Source organism: Bombina bombina, chromosome 5, assembly GCF_027579735.1.
Source record: "Bombina bombina isolate aBomBom1 chromosome 5, aBomBom1.pri, whole genome shotgun sequence".
Lineage (NCBI taxonomy): Eukaryota > Metazoa > Chordata > Amphibia > Anura > Bombinatoridae > Bombina > Bombina bombina.
The window spans coordinates 66,809,943-66,836,631 of record NC_069503.1 but is presented as its reverse complement, the minus strand read 5'-3'; the positions used below and the strand labels follow the sequence as shown (position 1 = coordinate 66,836,631).

General features: G+C 41.6%; 1 pseudogene; it reads left to right on the top strand.

The window, feature by feature from the left end:
• LOC128659874 (zinc finger protein 585A-like) overlaps positions 1–26,689 on the top strand; it is a 313,488-nt pseudogene that overhangs the window by 22,586 nt on the left and 264,213 nt on the right.

Here is a 26,689-nt window from a genome sequence, read left to right as displayed (position 1 = left end):
GATCTCCAAAACTATGGCTTATACTATTAATATACCAGATAGGGATGTCCAAGGGCTATGAGGTCAATTCCCTTTTCATTGGTCCAAAGACGAGATACAACACTTAGGTGTCTTTCTCTCACATAACATCTCCATGGCCATCACTAGCAATTTTACCCCTCTGCTCCAAAAATTTAAGGACCTTCTGAAAAGTTGGGACTCACCCTACATTTCTTGGTGGGGTAGAATTTCTGCTGTAAAGATGAATCTCCTTCCCAAAATAACATACGTATTTAGATGTCTACCCATAACTATACCTAAATTAATTTTAATTCAATTCCAATGAGCCTGCAATCACTTCATTTGGAAAGGGAAAGAATCTAGGATAGCGGTGAAATACTTATATCACTCAATCTTGGTGAGTGGGGCAGCCCTTCACAATATTATTAAATATCATGAGGCCACAAGATTGGCTCACAGTTCAGCATGGGGAGATTGCTCTTCCTCCAGTAAATGGATCAGTATAGCGCAAAGTTCGATCCTTTCGGACATCTCATTGGAAAATTTGTTGTGGATTCCCAAACATGTTAGGAGTAGTAATATATCCCAAAATTACATAGTCCAGGTGAATCTTAGGTTCTGGGATAAAATCCATCACTTGGTAGGGGTCTCACCACACCCCTTCCCGATTCATCCCGTTTCTCTTCTTCTGTGAGCACTACCAAACTCACATCCTGAGTGGTGGGAGACACATGGATTCAGAACTATAACATATCTTTGGGTCAATAACTCTTGCATGACAGTGGTCGCCTTTCAAAATAAACTCCCCGATAGACCCCTATTTCAGTTTGAGTTCCTCCGACTTAAAAGTTTTTTACGATCTTGGGGGTTTTTGTGTTTACCATTGCGACCACTTACTGACTGGGAAAGGAGATGGTGTACGGCCTCATGTACACCCTGAATTTTCTCACTTGCATACACGGATATCTTGCTCACTCCCACTTTTTGCAAAACCCCATATATTAAACAATGGGAAAGAGCCTTTAGGTTTAAAGCATCAGAGGAGTCTTGGTCTAGAGCGGCCCTTCACACTAAAGAAGCAATCCGTACATTAAATTATTTTATAAACTTTTAGCTCAATTCTCACTCCCCAATATGTTGGAGGGGTTGCGGACGGATTGGGACTGCAGCCCATATGTGTTGGGAATGCACCAAAATTCAGCTCTGGACCAGGGCTCTTCTGTGTAGTAGAAGATTTGGCGTAAAATGGGGGGGACATCCCCAAAAGGGTCTCTTTCACATGTTCTCTGAGAAGCTCCCGGTTCATGTTCGTAACCTCTGTGTTTACTTGTTTACTGCAGTCAAACCGGCTATGGCCAGGTCCTGGCAACAGCCCAAGGGCCCAGGGTGGTCCCAGGTCTTGGCAATCATGGCTCAGTTGGAATCCATGGAGAGCCCCATATTTGCTGCTAATTTCAAGATTGAGACCCACTGCATGAGCTGGGAGCTATGGAGACTTAGGGGCCCATTTATCAAGCTCCGAACTGAGCTTGTGGGCCCATGTTTCTGGTGAGTCTTCAGACTCGCCAGAAACAGCAGTTATGAAGCAGTGGTCACAAAGACCACTACTCCATAACCCTGTCCGCCTGCTCTGAGCAGGCGGACAGGAATCGCCGCAATTCAACCCGATCTGATCCGATCGGGTTGATTGACACCTCCCTGCTGGCGGCCGATTGGCCGCGAGTCAGCAGGGGGCGGCGTTGCACCAGTAGCTCTTGTGAGTTGCTGGTGCAATGCTGAATACGGGGAGCATATTGCTCTCCGCATTCAGCGAGGTCTTGCGGACCTGATCCACACTGTCGGATTAGGTCCACAAGACCTTTGATAAATAGGCCCCAGAGTCTGATGCCAGGAGATACTTCCAGTGAGTGACTCGGGTTGACTTGGTTAACTCCAACTCTTCGTTGATCACTATTTCACTTCCTCGCATACACCTCCCCGCCCCCCTCCTTTTTATATATATATCTCTCTCTTGACAGTTTTTCACAGTTAGAGGGTGTTAGTTCATGTGTGTCATATAAATAACATTGTGCTCATGCACGTGGAGTTATTTAAGAGTTAGCACACAACTTGTATGTAAATTACACAGGAGTGAATTGTTTTAACTATGCACAGGGTAAATCATAATTTAAGTACATGGGATCTACCAAAATTACATGAAAATTTGTACTTATAAATATAAAATTCAAAGCGTATATGTTGTGGTGTTTTTTGGGAAATAACCTGAACATGGGCGTTCCATGGGAGTGTATACATTTCTCTTGCAAGTTGTATCCAGTCCACGGCTTCATCCTTTACTTGTGGGATATTCTCATTCTCTACAGGAAGTGGCAAAGAGAGCACACAGCAGAGCTGTCCATATAGCTCCCCCTCTAGCTCCGCCCCCCAGTCATTCTCTTTGCCGGCTCTGGCAGCAGGGCCACTCTACGGAAGGGTAAAGTGAATGTGGTGTTAGATTTGTAGTTTTATATCTTCAATCAAGAGTTTGTTATTTTTAAATGGTACCGGTTTGTACTATTTACTCTATAGCAGAAATGTGATGAAGAATTCTGCTGAGAGGAAAATGATTTTAGCATGTTGTAACTAAAATCCACTGCTGTTTCCACACAGGACTGAGGAGTACCAGAAAGCTTCAGTTGGGGGGAACAGTTTGCAGGCTTAACTGCAATAAGGTATGTTCAGTCATCTTTTTCTAGACAAGATTCAGTTAATGCTAGAAGACTGACAAGAATCCCCATGTGGGGAAGGTAAGCTATGTTCTGAGACTCAGTATAGAATTGAAGGCTTACTTAACAGGGCTCAATAGGCTGGTGGACACTGTTACAGGGCAATCGATTATTTATTTGGAAAAAATACTCGTTATAGACACTTTTTAAGCACTTTTGTGTGTTTATTATGGGGTTATCTTCCACATGGCATATGTTTTGTCACCTAATTGTGATTTTGAAGGCCCCACAACTCCGGAGTGGTGGGGGAGGGGGCCTAATTTTGCGCCTCAGTTACGCAGTTAGTATTAGCAGACAGTTCATGCAGCTTCACATGGAGGGTCCAGAGACTGCTTGAGGACTTCAAAGAAGCTTGTTTTCCCCAAAACTAATCCCTAAGGGCAGGTAGGGCCACAGCAGTAAGCTGTGGCAAGGTGCTGTAGTTTATTAACTGGTTGTCAGCTTTAGGCTGCTCCGGTTTGGGCATTAAGGGGTTAATCGGGCTGAAAATCGTTGTGCAATCATATCAAAGCCTTAGGCTCATACGGTAAAAATTTCAAAAAGATTGGTTCATTTTTCACGGTTTTATAAAATTGTGTGCGCTTTTTATTTCTTAAAGGCACAGTAACGGTTTTTTCAAATTGTAATTTTTATTTGAATAAAGTGTTTTCAAGCCTGCTTGTGTATAATACTAGTCTGTTAAACATGTCTGACACTAAGGAAAGGCCTTGCTCTATGTGTTCAGAAGCCATGGTGGAACCCCCTCTAAAATTGTGTTCCAAGTGCACTAATGTGTCTATACACTTTAAAGATCATATTGTGTCACTTAAAAATGTAGCCCTAGATGATTCTTTGACTGAAGGTAACGAGGATAGTCCGCCTTCCTCTCCCCATGTGTCGCCACCAGTTACGCCCGCGCAAGCGATGCCTAGTACCTCTAGTGCATTGGCCCCTATTACATTACAACAACTAGCGACAGTCATGGATAATTCCCTTGCAGCATTTCTGTCCAAACTGCCAGTTTTTCCTACAAAGCGTGATAGCTCTGTTTTAAGAACAGATTATGAGCAGTCAGAAGCTTTGGGAGGTTTATCTGATGTACCCTCACAACACTCTGAAGTGGGGGTGAGGGATTTGATGTCTGAGGGAGAAATTTCCGACTCAGGAAAGGTTTCTCAGCGGGCAGAATCAGATTCACTAGCGTTTAAATTTAAATTGGAACACCTCCGCGTATTGCTTAGGGAGGTTTTATCCACTCTGGATGATTGTGACCCTATGGTGGTTCCAGAGAAATTGTGTAAGATGGACAAATACCTAGAAGTCCCGGTATACACTGATGCGTTTCCAATCCCTAAAAGGGTGGCGGACATTGTTTCTAGGGAGTGGGAGAGACCAGGGGTCCCTTTTGTTCCCCCCCCTATTTTTAAGAAAATGTTCCCCATAACTGACCCCAGGCGGGACTCGTGGCAGACGGTCCCTAAGGTAGAGGGGGCAGTTTCTACACTGGCTAAGCGCACAACTATTCCAATTGAAGACAGTTGTGCTTTTAAAGATCCTATGGATAAAAAGTTAGAAGGTTTACTGAAGAAAATTTTTGTTCAACAAGGTTTCCTTCTCCAACCCATTGCCTGCATTATTCCTGTAATTACTGCAGCGGCTTTTTGGTTTGAGGCGCTGGAGGAGTCGCTCCAGAGGGAGACCTCATATGACGAAGTCATGGATAGAATTAAAGCTCTAAAGCTGGCTAATTCTTTTATCACAGATGCCGCTTTGCAATTGGCTAAGTTAACTGCAAAAAATTCAGGTTTCGCCATTATGGCGCGCAGAGCACTTTGGCTCAAGTCATGGTCGGCCGATGTGTCGCCAAATCCAAATGACTAAATATCCCTTTCAAGGGCAAGACCCTTTTCGGGCCAGAATTGAAAGAGATTATTTCAGAAATCACCGGGGGAAAGGGCCATACTCTCCCTCAGGATAGGCCCTTTAGGGCTAAAAACAAAGCTAATTTTCGTTCCTTTCGTAACTTCAGGAACGGTCCCGCTTCAGCCTCTACAGTTGCAAAGCAAGAGGGTAGCACTTCACAGCCCAAGGCAACCTGGAAGCCTTTACAGGGCTGGAACAAGGGTAAACAGGCCAAGAAGCCTGCAGCTGCTACTAAGACAGCATGAAGGGGTAGCCCCCGATCCGGGACCGGATCTGGTAGGGGGCAGACTCTCTTCGCTCAGGCTTGGGCAAGAGATGTTCACGATCCCTGGGCAGTAGAGATTGTTACCCAGGGATATCTTCTAGAATTCAAGGACTCCCCTCCAAGGGGAAGGTTTCAGATTTCTCGTCTGTCTTCAGACCAGACAAAGAAAGAGGCGTTCTTACGCTGTGTAGAAGATCTACTCACGATGGGAGTGATATGTCCAGTTCCAATTGCAGAACAAGGAATGGGCTTTTACTCAAACCTGTTTTTGGTCCCCAAAAAAGAGGGAACTTTCAGACCAATCCTGGATCTAAAAATTCTAAACAAATTCCTCAGAGTCCCATCATTCAAGATGGAGACCATTCGAAAAATCTTACCAATGATCCAGGAAGGTCAATATATGACTACCGTGGATTTAAAGGATGCGTACCTACATATCCCTATCCACAAAGATCATCACCAGTTTCTCAGGTTCGCTTTTCTGGACAAGCATTACCAGTTTGTGGCTCTTCCTTTCGGTTTGGCCACTGCTCCCAGAATTTTCACAAAGGTGCTAGGTTCCCTTCTGGCGGTGCTAAGACCACGGGGCATAGCAGTAGCGCCTTACCTAGACGACATCCTGATTCAGGTGTCGTCTTTTCCCAGAGCCAAGGCTCACACGGAGATTGTACTGGCCTTTCTAAGGTCTCACGGGTGGAAGGTGAACATCAAAAAGGGTTCTCTGTCCCCGTTCACAAGGGTTCCCTTCCTGGGAACACTAATAGATTCGTTAGAAATGAAGATATTTCTGATGGAGGTCAGAAAGTTAAAGCTTTTAACTACTTGCCGAGTACTTCATTCCAATCCTCAGCCATCTGTAGCTCAGTGCATGGAGGCAATCGGATTAATGGTAGCGGCAATGGACATAATCCCTTTTGCTCGAATACATCTCGGACCACTGCAACTGTGCATGCTCAGTGGAATGGGGATTACGCAGACTTGTCTCCTCAGATACAATTGGACCAGGGGACCAGAGACTCTCTTCTCTGGTGGTTGTCTCAGGATCATCTGTCTCAGGGAACATGTTTCCGCAGACCAGAATGGATCATTGTAACGACCGATGCCAGTCTGTTAGGCTGGGGTGCAGTCTGGGACTCCCTGAAAGCTCAGGGATTATGGTCTTGGGAAGAATCTCTTCTCCCAATAAACATTTTGGAACTGAGAGCGATATTCAATGCGCTTCAGGCATGGCCTCAACTAGCTGCGGCCAAATTCATCAGATTTCAGTCGGACAACATCACTACTGTAGCTTACATCAATCATCAGGGGGGAACGAAGAGTTCCTTAGCGATGAAGGGAGTCACCAAAATAATCAGGTGGGCAGAGGATCACTCCTGCCATCTCTCAGCAATTCACATCCCAGGAGTGGACGACTGGGAAGCGGATTTTCTAAGTCGTCAGACTTTTCACCCGGGGGAGTGGGAACTCCACCCGGAGGTTTTTGCTCATCTGACTCCGCTATGGGGCACTCCAGAATTGGATCTGATGGCGTCCCGTCAGAACACCAATCTTCCTCTCTACGGATCCAGGTCCAGGGACCCCAAGGCGGTATTGATAGATGCTCTATCAGCGCCTTGGTCCTTCAATCTGGCTTATGTCTTTCCACCGTTTCCTCTTCTCCCTCGTCTGGTCGCCAGAATCAAGCAGGAGAGGGCTTCGGTGATTCTGATAGCGCCTGTGTGGCCATGCAGGACTTGGTATGCAGACCTAGTGGACATGTCATCTGTTCCACCATGGACACTGCCAATGAGGCAGGATCTTCTAATACAGGGTCCATTCAAGCATCCAAATTTAGTTTCTCTGCGTCTGACTGCTTGGAGATTGAACGCTTAATTCTATCAAAGCGTGGTTTCTCTGAGTCAGTTATAGATACTCTGATTCAGGCTAGAAAGCCTGTCACTAGGAAAATCTACCATAAGATATGGTGAAAATATCTTTGTTGGTGTGAATCCAAGGGTTACTCATGGAGTAAGATTAGGATTCCTAGAATATTGTCTTTTCTCCAAGAAGGATTGGAGAAAGGATTGTCAGCTAGTTCCTTAAAGGGACAGATATCTGCTCTGTCTATTCTCTTACACAAGCGTCTGGCAGAGGTACCAGACGTTCAAGCCTTTACTCAGGCTCTAGTCAGAATCAAGCCTGTTTATAAACCTGTGGCTCCGCCATGGAGTCTAAATCTAGTTCTTTCAGTTCTTCAAGGGGTTCCGTTTGAACCTTTACATTCCATAGATATTAAGTTATTATCTTGGAAAGTTCTGTTTTTGGTAGCTATATCTTCTGCTCGAAGAGTTTCAGAATTGTCTGCTTTACAGTGTGATTCACCTTACCTGGTGTTTCACGCAGATAAGGTTGTTTTGCGTACCAAACCTGGTTTTCTTCCTAAGGTTGTTTCTAACAAGAATATTAACCAGGAAATAATAGTTCCTTCTCTGTGTCCTAACCCATCTTCAAAGAAGGAACGCCTGCTACACAATCTTGATGTGGTTCGTGCTTTAAAATTCTATTTACAAGCAACTAAAGACTTCAGACAAACATCATCCTTATTTGTCATTTATTCTGGTAAGAGGAGAGGTCAGAAAGCGACTGCTACCTCTCTTTCCTTCTGGCTGAAAAGCATCATCAGGTTGGCTTACGAGACTGCTGGCCAGCAGCCTCCTGAACGAATTACTGCTCATTCTACCAGAGCTGTGGCTTCCACATGGGCTTTCAAGAATGAGGCTTCTGTTGAACAAATTTGTAAGGCAGCGACTTGGTCCTCACTGCATACTTTTGCCAAATTTTATAAATTCGATACTTTTGCTTCTTCGGAGGCTATTTTTGGGAGAAAGGTTTTGCAAGCAGTGGTGCCTTCCGTTTAAGGTACCTGTCTTGTTCCCTCCCTTCATCCGTGTCCTAAAGCTTTGGTATTGGTATCCCACAAGTAAAGGATGAAGCCGTGGACTGGATACACCTTGCAAGAGAAAACAGAATTTATGCTTACCTGATAAATTACTTTCTCTTGCGGTGTATCCAGTCCACGGCCCGCCCTGGCAATTAAGTCAGGTAAATAATTTTTTTGTTTAAACTACAGTCACCACTGCACCCTATGGTTTCTCCTTTTTCTCCTAACCTTCGGTCGAATGACTGGGGGGCGGAGCTAGAGGGGGAGCTATTTGGACAGCTCTGCTGTGTGCTCTCTTTGCCACTTCCTGTAGGGAATGAGAATATCCCACAAGTAAAGGATGAAGCCGTGGACTGGATACACCGCAAGAGAAAGTAATTTATCAGATAAGCATAAATTCTGTTTTTTTTATTATTATTTTTTAAATATTTGTATTGCTTTTCATTAATAACAAAAACTTAAAGAAATATTACATGATATTTCAAGAGAGTTTACACTGTTCTCCCTGTCCAGAACAAATCAAAGGGATTGGAGAAAAGAGGAGGGAGATAAGGGAAGGAAGGGGTATGGGGGGACGACAATATCCAACACATTAGAATTGACATATCACATAATATTAGATTATGGGAGCATTGTAGGAGGATTGTTGACATGTTTGCTCCCAGATGAATATTACATCTAGAATAAAGTCTTTTCTCCCATTGTAGCTGTGGTGAATCCTTTCAAGATGGGAGATCTCTTGCCACCATTGGCTAAAGGTTGGCACCTGCTGTTTCTTCCAATAACATGGAATAATACGTTTAGCACAGTTTAACATACATTGCAAAAGTTTTAGATTGAAGTTTGCAACTCAACTTATGGTAGTGATTTAGAAGTATCAGGGAAGGGGACAGGGATACGGTCAGACCTAGTGTTGTATCTATGTGGGTACTTATCTGGGACCAGAAATTGCTAATCTGCGTGCACGTAAACCATATGTGTGATATACTGCCTATCTCGCCGCAGTCCCTCCAGCACTTAGGTGACACGTTCAGGTATATTGATCTTAATTTTTGTGGGATGAGGTACCATCGGAAAAGTATCTTGAAGTTCAGCTCTAGTATGTTAGGGGCAATAGAGGATTTGGATGTAGAAAGACAAAAATTCCTCCATACTTTATCAGAAAACTGCATCAGAATTTCTGATTCCCATTGTTTAAGGTAAGTAGGTCTTTTGTCTGGAAAGGAACCCCTCAATATTTTGTAAATAATGGAAATGTGCACTCTGCTTATATCGGGTGAGATATTTAATTGGTCAAATTTAGCTAGTGATCTAAGAAGCAAAGTCCTATGTGGGCTGGACATGATGACATGTCTGGTTTGAAGGTATGAGAACCACTGAATAAGGGGGGGACCTATTTCCTCCTTAAGTGTGACCATGGTTTTGAGGGTGCCATCCTTAACTAATAAGAAAATGGGCAAATTAGCAAGTAGCCCCTTATTGTTGGTTAGTCTCAAGATTTGTTTTTCCAAGAAAAGGGGATTATAAAGCAAAGTCATTAGAGGTGAAATTGGGCTGGAGACGCATGTAGTATCCCTGAGCGCCCTGTCCCGTTGAGTGTGTGTTTGATGTATTTGTTTTGGTATAGTAGGGGGGGTCAATGTTGCTTGGGTATCCAGCTAATATCCCTAATGTATTGTAAATTTGTAAATTGGATGAGTGGGATTCAATTTTCACCCATAACTTGGACTGTGGATTGTGGTTCCATGTTACAATGCGGCTTAAATGTACTGCTCTGTAAAAATTGGTAAGATTTTAACCCCCAGTCTCTCGTCTTCTTTGTCTAAATACAAAGTATGTTTGGTGACTCTCGGTTTATTATGGGCCCAGATAAAAGAGTTTATCATGTGTTGTTGTGTTGTGAGATATCTGTCTGGAAATGCTAGGGGGATGGGTTTGAAAGAGATATAGGTACTTAGGAACGATTGTCATTTTGACCGCACTGATGCAGCCAAGCCAAAAGAGTTGTTTGTGCTCGTGACAGGTTTCTAATAGCTAAGATATTTCTGTTTGGAGCGGATTATAGTTGAGGTCAAAGAGGTTAGTAGATTAGAAGATTAGAAGTCTGTATTCTGAGCAAGAAATTGATACTCGGCTTGCTACACTGGCTCCACATCTTTCCCCATAGAGTATAAAAGAGAATTAACTTGTACTTCACCACTCCTTGTCCAGCTTGGAAGCAATCCTGATGTGCTGAAACCGCTGACGCCATGTGGGCCAAGCTGCAGGCTGAGAAAAATCAAAAGTCTCCGGTGGGGTAAACTTCAACATCGTCATCAATCAGGAAACAGAAGCGCAAGCAAGAATATCTGACACCATGTCATGAGATGCAGGACACAGCAGAGAGGGTACAACACTATTTTATTGCAGAGCATGGAAGTATACATCTGGTACCATAGATCTCAGTCAGTAACTGCGACATAGACAATAATGGACCTAAGCCCCACCCACATCCGGTGACGTCACTTCCCACTCTCATCACACAGCCTGCTGCAGAAGAATGGACCAAGTGCATGAGAAATGATTTAAGAGTTAGCTCAGGTATGTACACATTATTGTGGGGTGTACACTGTCTCTTTAACATTGCTGCTCTATCTGATTCATTAAAGAAAAAATTTGGCTTTAGTATCCCTTTAAGAATTTAACACCCTTTGCACCTCACTTAATGAAGGGGTTAATACAAGTTGCGCAGCTCTCTGTGCTACTAGTGCTAATGAAGGGGTTAATACACACTGTGCAGCTCATTGTCTTAGTGAAGGGGTTAATACACTGTGTAGATCTCTCTTCTAGGGAAGGGGTTAATACACTGTGTAGATCTCTCTTCTAGGGAAGGGGTTAATAAAAGCTGCACCGCTCTCTTTGCTGGTAAAGAGGTTAATACAAAGTGCAGCTCTTCTCAGTGCTAGTGAAAGTGCTAATATATATTGTGTAGCTTTATGTATATAGTGTAGCTTTATGTATATAGTGTAGCTGTAATGTATATAGTGTAGCTGTAATGTATATAGTGTAGCTTTATGTATATAGTGTAGCTGTAATGTATATAGTGTAGCTGTAATGTATATAGTGTAGCTTTATGTATATAGTGTAGCTTTATGTATATAGTGTAGCTTTATGTATATAGTGTAGCTTTATGTAAATAGTGTAGCTGTAATGTATATAGTGTAGCTGTAATGTATATAGTGTAGCTGTAATGTAAATAGTGTAGCTTTATGTATATAGTGAAGCTTTATGTATATAGTGTAGCTGTAATGTATATAGTGTAGCTTTATGTATATAGTGTAGTTTTATGTATATACGGCTAGATTTGGAGTTTTGTCGGTAACGAGCCGAAAAACTAACGCCCGCGTTTTACTGGCCGCACCATAAAAATAACTCTGGTATCGAGAGTCCACATAAAGGCTGCGTTAGGCTCCAAAAAAGGAGCGTAGAGCATTTTTAACGCAGCTTCAACTCTCGATACCAGAGTTGCTTACGGACGCGGCCAGCCTCAAAAACGTGCTCGTGCACGATTCTCCCATAGGAAACAATGGGGCTGTTTGAGCTGAAAAAAAACCTAACACCTGCAAAAAAGCCGCGTTCAGCTCCTAACGCAGCCCCATTGTTTGCTATGCGGTAACCCTTCCGACGTCTGCACTTAACACTCTAACATGTACCCCGAGTCTAAACACCCCTAACCTTACACTTATTAACCCCTAATCTGCCGCCCCCGCTATCGCTGACCCCTGCATATTATTATTAACCCCTAATCTGCCGCTCCGTAAACCGCCGCTACTTACATTATCCCTATGTACCCCGAATCTGCTGCCCTAACATCGCCGACCCCTATATTATATTTATTAACCCCTAATCTGCCCCCCACAACGTCGCCTCCACCTGCCTACACTTATTAACCCCTAATCTGCCGAGCGGACCTGAGCGCTACTATAATAAAGTTATTAACCCCTAATCCGCCTCACTAACCCTATCATAAATAGTATTAACCCCTAATCTGCCCTCCCTAACATCGCCGACACCTAACTTCAATAATTAACCCCTAATCTGCCGACTGAATCTCGCCGCTATTCTAATAAATGTATTAACCCCTAAAGCTAAGTCTAACCCTAATACTAACACCCCCCTAAGTTAAATATAATTTAAATCTAACGAAATTAATTAACTCTTATTAAATAAATTATTCCTATTTAAAGCTAAATACTTACCTGTAAAATAAATCCTAATATAGCTACAATATAAATTATAATTATATTATAGCTATTTTAGGATTTATATTTATTTTACAGGTAACTTTGTATTTATTTTAACCAGGTACAATAGCTATTAAATAGTTAAGAACTATTTAATAGCTAAAATAATTAAAATAATTACAAATTTACCTGTAAAATAAATCCTAACCTAAGTTACAAATAAACCTAACACTAGATTATCAATAAATTAATTAAACTACCTACAATTAACCTAACACTACACTATCAACAAATTAATTAAATACAATTGCTACAAATAAATACAATTAAATAAACTAGCTAAAGTACAAAAAATAAAAAATAACTAAATTACAAAAAATAAAAAAATATTTACAAACATAAGAAAAATATTACAACAATTTTAAACTAATTACACCTACTCTAAGCCCCCTAATAAAATAACAAAGACCCCCCAAAATAAAAAAATGCCCTACCCTATTCCAAATTACTACAGTTCAAAGCTCTTTTACCTTACCAGCCCTGAACAGGGCCCTTTGCGGGGCATGCCCCAAAGAATTCAGCTCTTTTGCCTGTAAAAAAAAACATACAATACCCCCCCCCCACATTACCACCCACCACCCACATACCCCTAATCTAACCCAAACCCCCCTTAAATAAACCTAACACTAAGCCCCTGAAGATCTTCCTACCTTATCTTCACCCTGCCAAGTTCACCGATCCGTCCTGAAGAGCTCCTCCGATGTCCTGATCCAAGCCCAAGCGGGGGGCTGAAGAGGTCCATGATCCGGCTGAAGTCTTCATCCAAGCGGGAGCTGAAGAGGTCCATGATCTGGATGAAGTCTTCATCCAAGCGGGAGCTGAAGAGGTCCATGATCCGGATGAAGTCTTCTATCAACGGCATCTTCAATCTTCTTTCTTCCGGATCCATCTTGCAGACCTCCGACGCGGAACATCCTCTTCTCCCGACGCCTACTAGCCAAATGACGGTTCCTTTAAGGGACGTCATCCACGATGGCGTCCCTCGAATTCCGATTGGCTGATAGGATTCTATCAGCCAATCGGAATTAAGGTAGGAATATTCTGATTGGCTGATGGAATCAGCCAATCAGAATCAAGTTCAATCCGATTGGCTGATCCAATCAGCCAATCAGATTGAGCTCGCATTCTATTGGCTGTTCCGATCAGCCAATAGAATGCAAGCTCAATCTGATTGGATCAGCCAATCGGATTGAACTTGATTCTGATTGGCTGATTCCATCAGCCAATCAGAATATTCCTACCTTAATTCCGATTGGCTGATAGAATCCTATCAGCCAATCGGAATTCGAGGGACGCCATCTTGGATGACGTCCCTTAAAGGAACCGTCATTCTGCAGTTGGACGTCGCCGGAAGAAGATGGGTCCGCGGTGGAGGTCTTCAGGATGGAGCCCGTCATCATCGGATGAAGATAGAAGATGCCGCTTGGATCAAGATGGTTGCCGGTCCGGATCGCCTCTTCTTCCCGGATAGGATGAAGACTTTGGAGCCTCTTCTGGACCTCTTCAGGCACCGGATGATGGATCGCCAACCCCCGCTTGGGTTGGATGAAGATTTTGGAGCCAGGACGGATCGGTGATACCTGGTGAGGTGAAGACAAGGTAGGATGATCTTCAGGGGCTTAGTGTTAGGTTTATTTAAGGGGGGTTTGGGTTAGATTAGGGGTATGTGGGTGGTGGGTTGTAATGTTGGGGGGGGTATTGTATGGTTTTTTTTTACAGGCAAAAGAGCTGAACTTCTTGGGGCATGCCCCGCAAAGGGCCCTGTTCATGGCTGGTAAGGTAAAAGAGCTTTTAACTTTCGTAATTTAGAATAGGGTAGGGCATTTTTTATTTTGGGGGGCTTTGTTGTTTTATTAGGGGGCTTAGAGTAGGTGTAATTAGTTTAAAATTGTTGTAATATTTTTCTTATGTTTGTAGATATTTTTTTTATTTTTTGTAACTTAGTTCTTTTTTATTTTTTGTACTTTAGCAAGTTTATTTAATTGTATTTATTTGTAGGAATTGTATTTAATTAATTTATTGATAGTGTAGTGTTAGGTTAATTGTAGGTAATTGTAGGTATTTTATTTAATTAATTTATTGATAGTATAGTGTTAGTTTTAATTGTAACTTAGGTTAGGATTTCTTTTACAGGTAAATTTGTAATTATTTTAACTATTTTAGCTATTAAATAGTTCTTAACTATTTAATAGCTATTGTACCTGGTTAAAATAAATACAAAGTTACCTGTAAAATAAATATAAATCCTAAAATAGCTATAATATAAATATAATTTATATTGTAGCTATATTAGGATTTATTTTACAGGTAAGTATTTAGCTTTAAATAGGAATAATTTATTTAATAAGAGTTAATTAATTTCGTTAGATTAAAATTATATTTAACTTAGGGGGGTGTTAGTGTTAGGGTTAGACTTAGCTTTAGGGGTTAATCCATTTATTAGAATAGCGGTGAGCTCCGGTCGGCAGATTAGGGGTTAATAATTGAAGTTAGGTGTCGGCGATGTTAGGGAGGGCAGATTAGGGGTTAATACTATTTATTATAGGGTTAGTGAGGCGGATTAGGGGTTAATAACTTTATTATAGTAGCGCTCAGGTCCGCTCGGCAGATTAGGGGTTAATAAGTGTAGGCAGGTGGAGGCGACGTTGTGGGGGGCAGATTAGGGGTTAATAAATATAATATAGGGGTCGGCGGTGTTAGGGGCAGCAGATTAGGGGTACATAGGGATAATGTAGCTGGCGGCGGCGTGCGGACGGCAGATTAGGGGTTAATAAGTGTAGGTAGCTGGCGGCGACGTTGTGGGGGGCAGATTAGGGGTTAAGAAATATAATACAGGGGTCGGCGGTGTTAGGGGCAGCAGATTAGGGGTACATAAGGATAACGTAGGTGGCGGTCGGCAGATTAGGGGTTAAAAAAATTTAATCGAGTGGCGGCGATGTGGGGGGACCTCGGTTTAGGGGTACATAGGTAGTTTATGGGTGTTAGTGTACTTTAGAGTACAGTAGTTAAGAGCTTTATAAACCGGCGTTAGCCCAGAAAGCTCTTAACTACTGAATTTTTTCCTTCGGCTGGAGTTTTGTCGTTAGATGTCTAACGCTCACTTCAGAAACGACTCTAAATACTGGAGTTAGGAAGATCCCATTGAAAAGATCGGATACGCAATTGACGTAAGGGGATCTGCGGTATGGAAAAGTCGCGGCTGAAAAGTGAGCGTTAGACCCTATTTTGAGTGACTCTAAATACCGGCGGTAGCCTAAAACCAGCGTTAGGAGCCTCTAACGCTGGTTTTCACGGCTACCGCCAAACTCCAAATCTAGGTCATAGTGTAGCTGTAATGCACTAGTAGAGGATATGACAGTGACAATGTGCTCAGTGCTAGTGAAAGTGCTAATATATATTGTGTAGCTTTATGTATATAGTGTAGCTTTATGTATATAGTGTAGCTTTATGTATATAGTGTAGCTTTATGTATATAGTGCAGCTTTATGTATATAGTGTAGCTGTAATGTATATAGTGTAGCTTTATGTATATAGTGTAGCTTTATGTATATAGTGTAGCTGTAATGCACTAGTAGAGGATATGACTGACAATGTGATCAGTTACTAACTTTATGAATTTGCAGCATTTAACCATGTTAAAAAGCATCCGATTTGTCTTTAAAATGTTTGCATTTTGTTCTTTTGTCTGATTGGCTGCTGCTAATCAGACATTGAATCAGTATTGAACTGTGTTTTGTTCCCCTCCCAGTCCCATTTACTTCCTGTGCAGCTGTTGCTTGAGGCTGTGTGTATTTTGTGATAAAAAGTTTTAGTCACTTTCTGGTCTTCTTAAAAAGTTTATAATTGTTATAAATGTTGTTCTTTTAATTCATATTACACATCTGCTTGTGCCAGGCAAGGCAATGGAGTACTAAGTCCTATTCTTTTTTATGCAACTAAAGGGCTAATGCACACTGTGCTGCTCTCTGTTCTAGTGAAGGGTTAATACACACTGTGCTGCTCTCTGTGCTAGTAAAGGGCTAATACACACTGTGCTGCTCTCTGTGCTAGTGAAGGGTTAATACACACTGTGCAGCTCTCTGTGCTAGTGAAGGGTTAAAACACTGTGCTGCTCTCTGTGCTAGTGAAGGGTTAATACACACTGTGCTGCTCTCTGTGCTAGTGAAGGGTTAATACACACTGTGCAGCTCTGTGTGCTAGTGAAGGGTTAATACACACTGTGCAGCTCTCTGTGCTAGTGAAGGGTTAATACACACTGTTCAGCTCTCTGTGCTAGTGAATGGTTAATACACACTGTGCTGCTCTCTGTGCTAGTAAAGGGCTAATACACACTGTGCTGCTCTCTGTGCTAGTAAAGGGCTAATGCACACTGTGCTGCTCTCTGTTCTAGTGAAGGGTTAATACACACTGTGCTGCTCTCTGTTCTAGTGAAGGGTTAATACACACTGTGCAGCTCTTTGTGTTAGTGAAGGGTTAATACACACTGTGCTGCTCTCTGTGCTAGTGAAGGGCTAATGCACACTGTGCTGCTATTTGTGCTAGTGAAGGGTTAATACACACTGTGCAGCTCTCTGTGCTAGTGAAGGGTTAATACACACTGTGCTGCTATTTGTGCTAGTGAAGGGTTAATACACACTGTGCTGCTCTCTGTGCTAGTAAAGGATTAATACACACTGTGCTGCTCTCTGTGCTAGTGAAGGGCTAATGCACACTGTGCTGCTATTTGTGCTAGTGAAGGGTTAATACACACTGTGCAGCTCTCTGTGCTAGTGAAGGGTTAATACACACTGTGCTGCTATTTGTGCTAGTGAAGGGTTAATTCACACTGTGCTGCTCTCTGTGCTAGTGAAGGGCTAATAAACACTGTGCTGCTCTCTGTGCTAGTAAAGGATTAATACACACTGTGCAGCTCTCTGTGCTAGTGAAGGGTTAATACACACTGTGCTGCTCTCTGTGCTAGTGAAAGGTTAATACACACTGTGCTGCTCTCTGTGCTAGTGAAGGGTCAATGCACACTGTGCAGCTCTCTGTGCCAGTGAAGGGGTTAATACACCATGTGCTGCTATTTGTGCTAGTTAAGTATTAATACACATTGAGTTACTCTCTGTGCTAGTGAAGGGGTTAATAAACACTGTGCAGCTCTCTGTGCTAGTGAAGGGTTAATATACACTGTGCAGCTCTCTGTGCTAGTGAAGGGTTAATGCACACGGTGCTGCTCTCTGTGCTAGTGATGGGTTAATACACACTGTACTGCTCTCTGTGCTAGTAAATGGGATTAATACACATTGTAGTTCTTTCTGTGCTAGTGAAGGGTTAATACACACTGTACTGCTCTCTGGGCTAGTGAAGGGTTAATACACACTGTACTGCTCTCTGGGCTAGTGAATGGTTAATACACACTGCTGCTCTCTGGGCTAGTGAAGGGTTAATACACACTGTACTGCTCTCTGTGCTAGTGAAGGGTTAATACACACTGTGCTGCTATTTGTGCTAGTGAAGGGGTTAATACACACAGTGTTGCTCTCTGTGCTAGTGAAGGGTTAATACACACTGTGCTGCTCTCTGTGCTAGTGAAGGGTTAATACACACTGTGCTGCTATTTGTGCTAGTGAAGGGGTTAATACACACAGTGCTGCTCTCTGTGCTAGTTAAGGGTTAATACACACTGTGCTTCTCTCTGTGCTAGTGAAGGGTTAATACACACTGTGCTGCTCTCTGTGCTAGTGAAGGGTTAATACACACTGTGCTGCTCTCTGTGCTAGTGAAGGGTTAATACACACTGTGCTGCTCTCTGTGCTAGGGAAGGGTTAATACACACTGTGCTGCTCTCTGTGCTAGTGAGGGGTTAATACACACCGTGCTGCTCTCTGTGCTAGTAAAGGGTTAATACACACTGTGCTGCTCTCTGTGCTAGTGAAGGGTTAATACAAACTGTGCAGCTCTCTGTGCTAGTGAAGGGTTAATACACACTGTGCTGCTCTCTGTGCTAGTGAAGGGTTAATACACACTGTTCTGCTCTCTGTGCTAGTGAAGGGTTAATACACTGTGCTGCTCTCTGTGCTAGTGAAGGGTTAATACACACTGTGCTGCTCTCTGTGCTAGTAAAGGGCTAATGCACACTGTGCTGCTCTCTGTTCTAGTGAAGGGTTAATACACTGTGCTGCTCTCTGTGCTAGTGAAGGGTTAATACACACTGTTCAGCTCTCTGTGCTAGTGAATGGTTAATACACACTGTGCTGCTCTCTGTGCTAGTAAAGGGCTAATACACACTGTGCTGCTCTCTGTGCTAGTAAAGGGCTAATGCACACTGTGCTGCTCTCTGTTCTAGTGAAGGGTTAATACACACTGTGCTGCTCTCTGTTCTAGTGAAGGGTTAATACACACTGTGCAGCTCTTTGTGTTAGTGAAGGGTTAATACACACTGTGCTGCTCTCTGTGCTAGTGAAGGGCTAATGCACACTGTGCTGCTATTTGTGCTAGTGAAGGGTTAATACACACTGTGCAGCTCTCTGTGCTAGTGAAGGGTTAATACACACTGTGCTGCTATTTGTGCTAGTGAAGGGTTAATACACACTGTGCTGCTCTCTGTGCTAGTAAAGGATTAATACACACTGTGCTGCTCTCTGTGCTAGTGAAGGGCTAATGCACACTGTGCTGCTATTTGTGCTAGTGAAGGGTTAATACACACTGTGCAGCTCTCTGTGCTAGTGAAGGGTTAATACACACTGTGCTGCTATTTGTGCTAGTGAAGGGTTAATTCACACTGTGCTGCTCTCTGTGCTAGTGAAGGGCTAATAAACACTGTGCTGCTCTCTGTGCTAGTAAAGGATTAATACACACTGTGCAGCTCTCTGTGCTAGTGAAGGGTTAATACACACTGTGCTGCTCTCTGTGCTAGTGAAAGGTTAATACACACTGTGCTGCTCTCTGTGCTAGTGAAGGGTCAATGCACACTGTGCAGCTCTCTGTGCCAGTGAAGGGGTTAATACACCATGTGCTGCTATTTGTGCTAGTTAAGTATTAATACACATTGAGTTACTCTCTGTGCTAGTGAAGGGGTTAATAAACACTGTGCAGCTCTCTGTGCTAGTGAAGGGTTAATATACACTGTGCAGCTCTCTGTGCTAGTGAAGGGTTAATGCACACGGTGCTGCTCTCTGTGCTAGTGATGGGTTAATACACACTGTACTGCTCTCTGTGCTAGTAAATGGGATTAATACACATTGTAGTTCTTTCTGTGCTAGTGAAGGGTTAATACACACTGTACTGCTCTCTGGGCTAGTGAAGGGTTAATACACACTGTACTGCTCTCTGGGCTAGTGAATGGTTAATACACACTGCTGCTCTCTGGGCTAGTGAAGGGTTAATACACACTGTACTGCTCTCTGTGCTAGTGAAGGGTTAATACACACTGTGCTGCTATTTGTGCTAGTGAAGGGGTTAATACACACAGTGTTGCTCTCTGTGCTAGTGAAGGGTTAATACACACTGTGCTGCTCTCTGTGCTAGTGAAGGGTTAATACACACTGTGCTGCTATTTGTGCTAGTGAAGGGGTTAATACACACAGTGCTGCTCTCTGTGCTAGTTAAGGGTTAATACACACTGTGCTTCTCTCTGTGCTAGTGAAGGGTTAATACACACTGTGCTGCTCTCTGTGCTAGTGAAGGGTTAATACACACTGTGCTGCTCTCTGTGCTAGTGAAGGGTTAATACACACTGTTCTGCTCTCTGTGCTAGTGAAGGGTTAATACACTGTGCTGCTCTCTGTGCTAGTGAAGGGTTAATACACACTGTGCTGCTCTCTGTGCTAGTGAAGGGTTAATACACACTGTTCTGCTCTCTGTGCTAGTGAAGGATTAATACACACTGTGCTGCTCTCTGTGCTAGTGAAGGGTTAATACACACTGTGCTGCTCTCTGTGCTAGGGAAGGGTTAATACACACTGTGCTGCTCTCTGTGCTAGTGAGGGGTTAATACACACCGTGCTGCTCTCTGTGCTAGTAAAGGGTTAATACACACTGTGCTGCTCTCTGTGCTAGTGAAGGGTTAATACAAACTGTGCAGCTCTCTGTGCTAGTGAAGGGTTAATACACACTGTGCTGCTCTCTGTGCTAGTGAAGGGTTAATACACACTGTTCTGCTCTCTGTGCTAGTGAAGGGTTAATACACTGTGCTGCTCTCTGTGCTAGTGAAGGGTTAATACACACTGTGCTGCTCTCTGTGCTAGTGAAGGGTTAATACACACTGTTCTGCTCTCTGTGCTAGTGAAGGATTAATACACACTGTGCTGCTCTCTGTGCTAGTGAAGGGTTAATACACACTGTGCTGCTCTCTGTGCTAGTGAAGGGTTTATACAGACTGTGCTGCTCTCTGTGCTAGTGAATGGTTAATACACACTGTGCTGCTCTCTGTGCTAATGAAGGATTAATACACACTGTGCAGCTCTCTGTGCTAGTAAAGGGTTAATACACACTGTGCAGCTCTCTGTGCTAGTGAAGGGTTAATACACACTGTGCAGCTCTCTGTGCTAGTAAAGGGTTAATACACACTGTGCAACTCTCAGAGCTAGTGAAGGGTTAAACACACTGTGCAGCTCTCTGTGCTAGTGAAGGGTTAATACACACTGTGCAGCTCTCTGTGCTAGTGAAGGGTTAATACACACTGTGCTGCTCTCTGTGCTAGTGAAGGGTTAATACACACTGTGCTGCTCTCTGTGCTAGTGAAGGGTTAATACACACTGCTGCTATTTGTGCTAGTGAAGGGTTAATACACACTGTGCTGCTCTCTGTGCTAGTGAAGGGTTAATACACACTGTGCTGCTATTTGAGCTAGTAAAGGATTTTTTTAAAAAATATTTATTTATACATGCCATCAGTGTAAAAAATATACATATTACAGAAAAAAAGAAAACAAAATTGCAGACCTCACAGGGCCACATTTTCAGTGGATACAATTAAACAACGCAACAGGAAAACACAAAATCGTCTGACGTAATCTGCATAGACCGTAACATCTACCAAACAGATAACTCTTTTCCACTTTCTTTGGATTTAGTAAATCAAAAATAAACATTGCAAAATCTGCTTTTTACACTTCTGGCATATTTTTTCTTAACATAAAAAACTGGGGACAGACAAATATTCAGCAGCATGTCAAAATATCGGGATATATCCTAGTTGTTTCAATTCCGAGCTATAGTGTTATGAGTCTCTATAACCCCTAATCCATTCCGCCGGGAAATGACCCTGAAGAACCAGATCACTAAAGCTATCTGAACTAAAAAATGGATATAAGATCCTTTTTTGGGCTCCTTCTGGATATGACTTAATAATCGGTAACCATCTTACTAAAAACTTCCTAACTTCTCTTTCACTAGCTTCTCTCAGATGGAAAGATTAAAAAATTATATGCATTTGGATTCCTTTCACAAATACTGAGAAGCCCAGCATCTATTTAGCTTTCCAGTTCTTTAATATAAGATATCTGACAAGGAGGATGATTACATTTACACTTTTTCTATATGGAGAAGACACCCAAGTAGACTGATCAAAAAAGAAAATAGTGTCTGGATCAAAACAGATATTAGTTCCATACAAAGTATTAAACCAAAAAGCTACCTTTTTCCAGAACTGATACACTCTAGGACAAAATACAAACATATGTAAGCTGTCAGCATTGATATAGCAACATCGTGGACAGGGGAAGCTTTGATTAAGGTATATTTCGGCCAATCTCTGAGGTGTGTAATAAAAATTATGGATTATCTTCATATGACTCTCTTTCCAGCTTATTGGTATTTGAAGTTTATTGATTAAATTAAAGCTAGCTCTTATTTTATCTCGATCAATTCCCAGAGTCACTACACTCCATTTCAAATTAAGGTTTTCCAACCAGGGGCGCGATCCGATATGCAGCGTAGTTTGCGGCGCAAGCGAGGGAACCCCCGCCGCCCGCAGTTTCAGCTCGCAACTCGAGTTATCCTATATACGGCGCCGTCAGATGCTAAAGTGCCGTAAGTTGGATAAACCAGCGATGTCCAGAAATCTGCGTAAGTACAAATTTCTGGAGTCGCCAGTGACTTACGGCACTTTAGAAACTGCCGGCGCCTACAAAACCTGACTAAAGTATGAAATCACCCGCACTGTCTAACACGCCTCCTAAACATAGCCCGACACGTCTAACCCTCTATCCGCTATCCCCCCTCACTATCCTAACAATAAAAAAAGTTATTAACCCCTAAACCGCCGCTCCCGGACCCCCCCGCCACATAATAAAGTTATTAACCCCTAAACCGCCGCTCCCGGACCCCGCCGCCACCTAATAAAGTTATTAACCCCTAAACCGCCGCTCACGGACCCTGCCGCAACCTAATAAAGTTATTAACCCCTAAACCGCCGCTCTCGGACCCCGCCGTCAGCTATATTAAATCTATAACCCCCTAATGTGAGCCCCTACCCCGCCGCCATCTATTTTAAAATTATTAACCCCTAATTTAAAACCCCTACACTGCCGCCACCTATATTCAATTATTTAACCCCTAATCTAATCCTCTACCCCGCCGCCAGCTATATTAAATTATTTAACCCCTAAAATACTAAACTATCCCTACCACTAAACCTAAGTCTAACCCTACAAATAGCCCTGAAAAGGGCTTTTTGCGTGGCATTACCCCAAAGTAAACTGCTCTATTGCCAGCCCTTAAAAGGGCTTTTTGCGGGGCATGCCCCAAAGAAAACTGCTCTTTTACCAGCCCTTAAAAGGGCTTTTGGCGGGGCTTTGTCACAAAGTAAACTGCTCTTTTGCCTACAATCTAAATCCCCCTACACCGCGGCCACCTATAATAAATGTATTAACCCCTAATCTAATCCCCCTACACCGCGCCACCTATATTAACCCTAATTATATTAGGGTTAATATAGTTAATATAGTTATTATATATATTAACTATATTAACCCTAATTATATTAGGCTTAATATAGTTAATATCGTTATTATATTATATATATATTAAGTATAATAACCCTATCTAACTCTAACATCCCTAACTAAACTCTTATTAAAATAAATCTAATATTAATATTATTAATGAAAATATTCCTATTTAAATCTAAATACTTACCTATAAAATAAACCCTAAGATAGCTACAATGTAATTAATAATTACATTGTAGGTATTTTAGGGTTTATATTTATTTTACAGGTAACTTGGTATTTATTTTAACTAGGTACAATAGCTATTAAATAGTTAATAACTATTTAATAGCTACCTAGTTAAAATAATTACCAATTTACCTGTAAAATAAGTTACAAATACACCTACACTATCAATAAATTAAATAAACTACAAATATCTAAACTAAAATACAATTAAATAAACTAAACTAAATTACAAAAAAAACCCCACTAAATTACAAAAAAATAAAAAAAAGATTACAAGATTTTTAAGCTAATTACACCTATTCTAAGCCCCCTAATAAAATAATAAAGCCCCCCAAAATAAAAAAAATTCCCTACCCTATTCTAAATTTAAAAAGTTAGCTTTTACCTTACCAGCCCTTAAAAGGGCCTTTTGCGGGGCATGCCCCAAAGAAAACTGCTCTTTTGCCTGAAAAAAAAACACAATACCACCCCCCAACATTACAACCCACCACCCACATACCCCTAATCTAACCCAAACCCCCCTTAAATAAACCTAATACTACCCCCCTGAAGATCTCCCTACCTTATCTTCACCCAGCCGGGCCGAACTCTTCATCCGATCCGGGCGATGTCATCAATCCAGCAGCAGTGAAGTCTTCTTCCATCGGCAATGTCTTCAAGCAAAGCGGCATCTTCAATCTTCTTTCTTCACTCCTCCACGGCAGAGCATTCATCCGGCACGACGAGTTCCCGACGAATAAGGTTCCTTTAAATGACATCATCCAAGATGGTGTCCGTCGAATTCCGATTGGCTGATAGGATTCTATCAGCCAATCGGAATTAAGGTAGAAAAATCTGATTGGTTAATTGAATCAGCCAATCAGATTCAAGTTCAATCCGATTGGCTGAATTAGCTTAAAAATCTTGTAATCTTTTTTTTATTTTTTGTAATTTAGTGGGGGGGTTTTTTGTAATTTAGTTTAGTTTATTTAATTGTATTTTAGTTTAGATATTTGTAGTTTATTTAATTTATTGATAGTGTAGGTGTATTTGTAACTTAGGTTAGGATTTATTTTACAGGTAAATTGGTAATTATTTTAACTAGGTAGCTATTAAATAGTTATTAACTATTTAATAGCTATTGTACCTAGTTAAAATAAATACCAAGTTACCTGTAAAATAAATATAAACCCTAAAATACCTACAATGTAATTATTAATTACATTGTAGCTATCTTAGGGTTTATTTTATAGGTAATTATTTAGATTTAAATAGGAATATTTTCATTAATAATATTAATATTAGATTTATTTTAATAAGAGTTTAGTTAGGGATGTTAGTTAGATAGGGTTATTATACTTAATATATATATAATATAATAACGATATTAACTATATTAACCCTAATATAATTAGGGTTAATATAGTTAATATATATAATATAATAACTATATTAACTATATTAACCCTAATATAATTTGGGTTAATATAGTTAATATATATAGTTAATATATATAATATAATAACTATATTAACCCTAATATAATTTAATATAGGTGGCGGCGGGGTAGGGGGATTAAATTAAGGGTTAATAATTTTAAAATAGATGGCGGCGGGCTAGGGGCTCACTTTATGGGGTAGGTAAGGTAGATGGCGGCGGGGTAGGGGCTCACTTTATGGGGTAGTTTAATATAGTTGGCGACGGTGTAGGGGGATCACATTAGGGGGTAGTTAATGTAGGTGGCGGCGGGGTCCGGGAGGGGCGGTTTAGGGGTTAAATATTTTATTAAGGATTGCGGCGGGGGATCGCGGTTGACAGGTAGATAGACATTGCGCATGCGTTAGGTGTTAGATTTTATTTAGCAGATCGCGGGTGACAGGTAGATAGACATTGCGCATGCGTTAGGTGTTAGGTTTATTTTGTAGCTAGTTTAGGGAGTTACGGGGCTCCAATAGACAGCGTAAGGCTTACTACGGCTGCTTTTTGTGGCAAGGTGAAAATGGAGTAAGATCTATTTTCGCCACATAAGTCCTTATGCTGTATATTGGATACCAAACTGTGCTGGTTTGGTATACCTGCCTATGGCCCAAAAAACTACGGGCGACGGCAGAAATATACGAGCGTAACTTCTAGGTTACGCCTTATATAGGATACCAAACCAGCGCAAAATTCAGCATCGCCGGCATTTGCAGGCGACGCTGCATATCGGATCGGGCCCCAGGAGTCGCTTTGTTTAGACAACATAATACTGTAAAGTAGTGAAATGGAAGGAAAATAATTGTCTTGATAAGGTTAACCTTGGCTGACAGTGATAAAGGTAGAACAACCCACAACTTCAAATCAGATTCGATTTTCTGTAATAGCGGCTTAAAATTAAGATCGTACCATTTATCTGGGTTTCTGTGCAGAAAAATCCCTAGATATCTTAGAATCTCAACTTCTTTGAACGGGATATTAGTTGTCCTAATATTGTGTTTAGAAATCCACATCACTTCACTTTTCTGAAAATTCACCTTATAACCGGAAAAAGAGCTAAAAAGATTCAAAGAGTCCAAGATTATAGGAATAGCGTTGGATGTATTATATAAAAAGATTAACAAATCATCGGCATACAATAGGGTTTTCAGAGAGATTTTACCAAGATTGACCGCTTCCATCACTTCCCTTAGCCAGATCGCAAGAGGTTCAAGTGCCAAATTAAAAAGTAGGGGAGAGAGGGGACATCCTTGCCTAGTACCTTTTTGCAATCTTATACCGGAAGTAAGAGTTTCATTAATCAGAAGATAGGAGATAGGAGATTGATATAAGTTACGCACAAATTGGAGGAATTGGTTTTTAAAACCAAATCTCTCCAACGTCTGAAATAAATAATCCCATTCTATGGAGTCGAATGCCTTAACAGCATCCAATGTTAAGAGCGCAATATCATGCTTAAATTGTTTACTAATATCTTTATTTAAATTCCGAATATAATCTATAAGGGTAATAATTTTCAGAATGTTTTTCGATGAATTTCTAGAAACCAAGAATCCCGTTTGGTCTAGATGTACAATTTTATCAAGACATTTCATTAGTCTGGTAGCTAAGATAGAAGTTAGTATCTTATAATCTATATTTAGTACCGAAATCGGTCTATAAGAGGCCATATAGTGAAGGATTAATACACAGTAATGTACTCTCTGTGCCATATAGTGAAGGATTAATACACAGTAATGTACTCTCTGTGCTAGTGAAAGGGTTAATACACACTGTGCTGCTCTCTGTGCTAGTAAAGGGTTAATACACCCTGTGCTGCTCTCTGTGCCAGTGAAGGGTTAATACACACTGTGCTGCTCTCTGTGCCAGTGAAGGGTTAATACACACTGCTGCTCTCTGTGCCAGTGAAGGGTTAATACACACTGTGCTGCTCTCTAT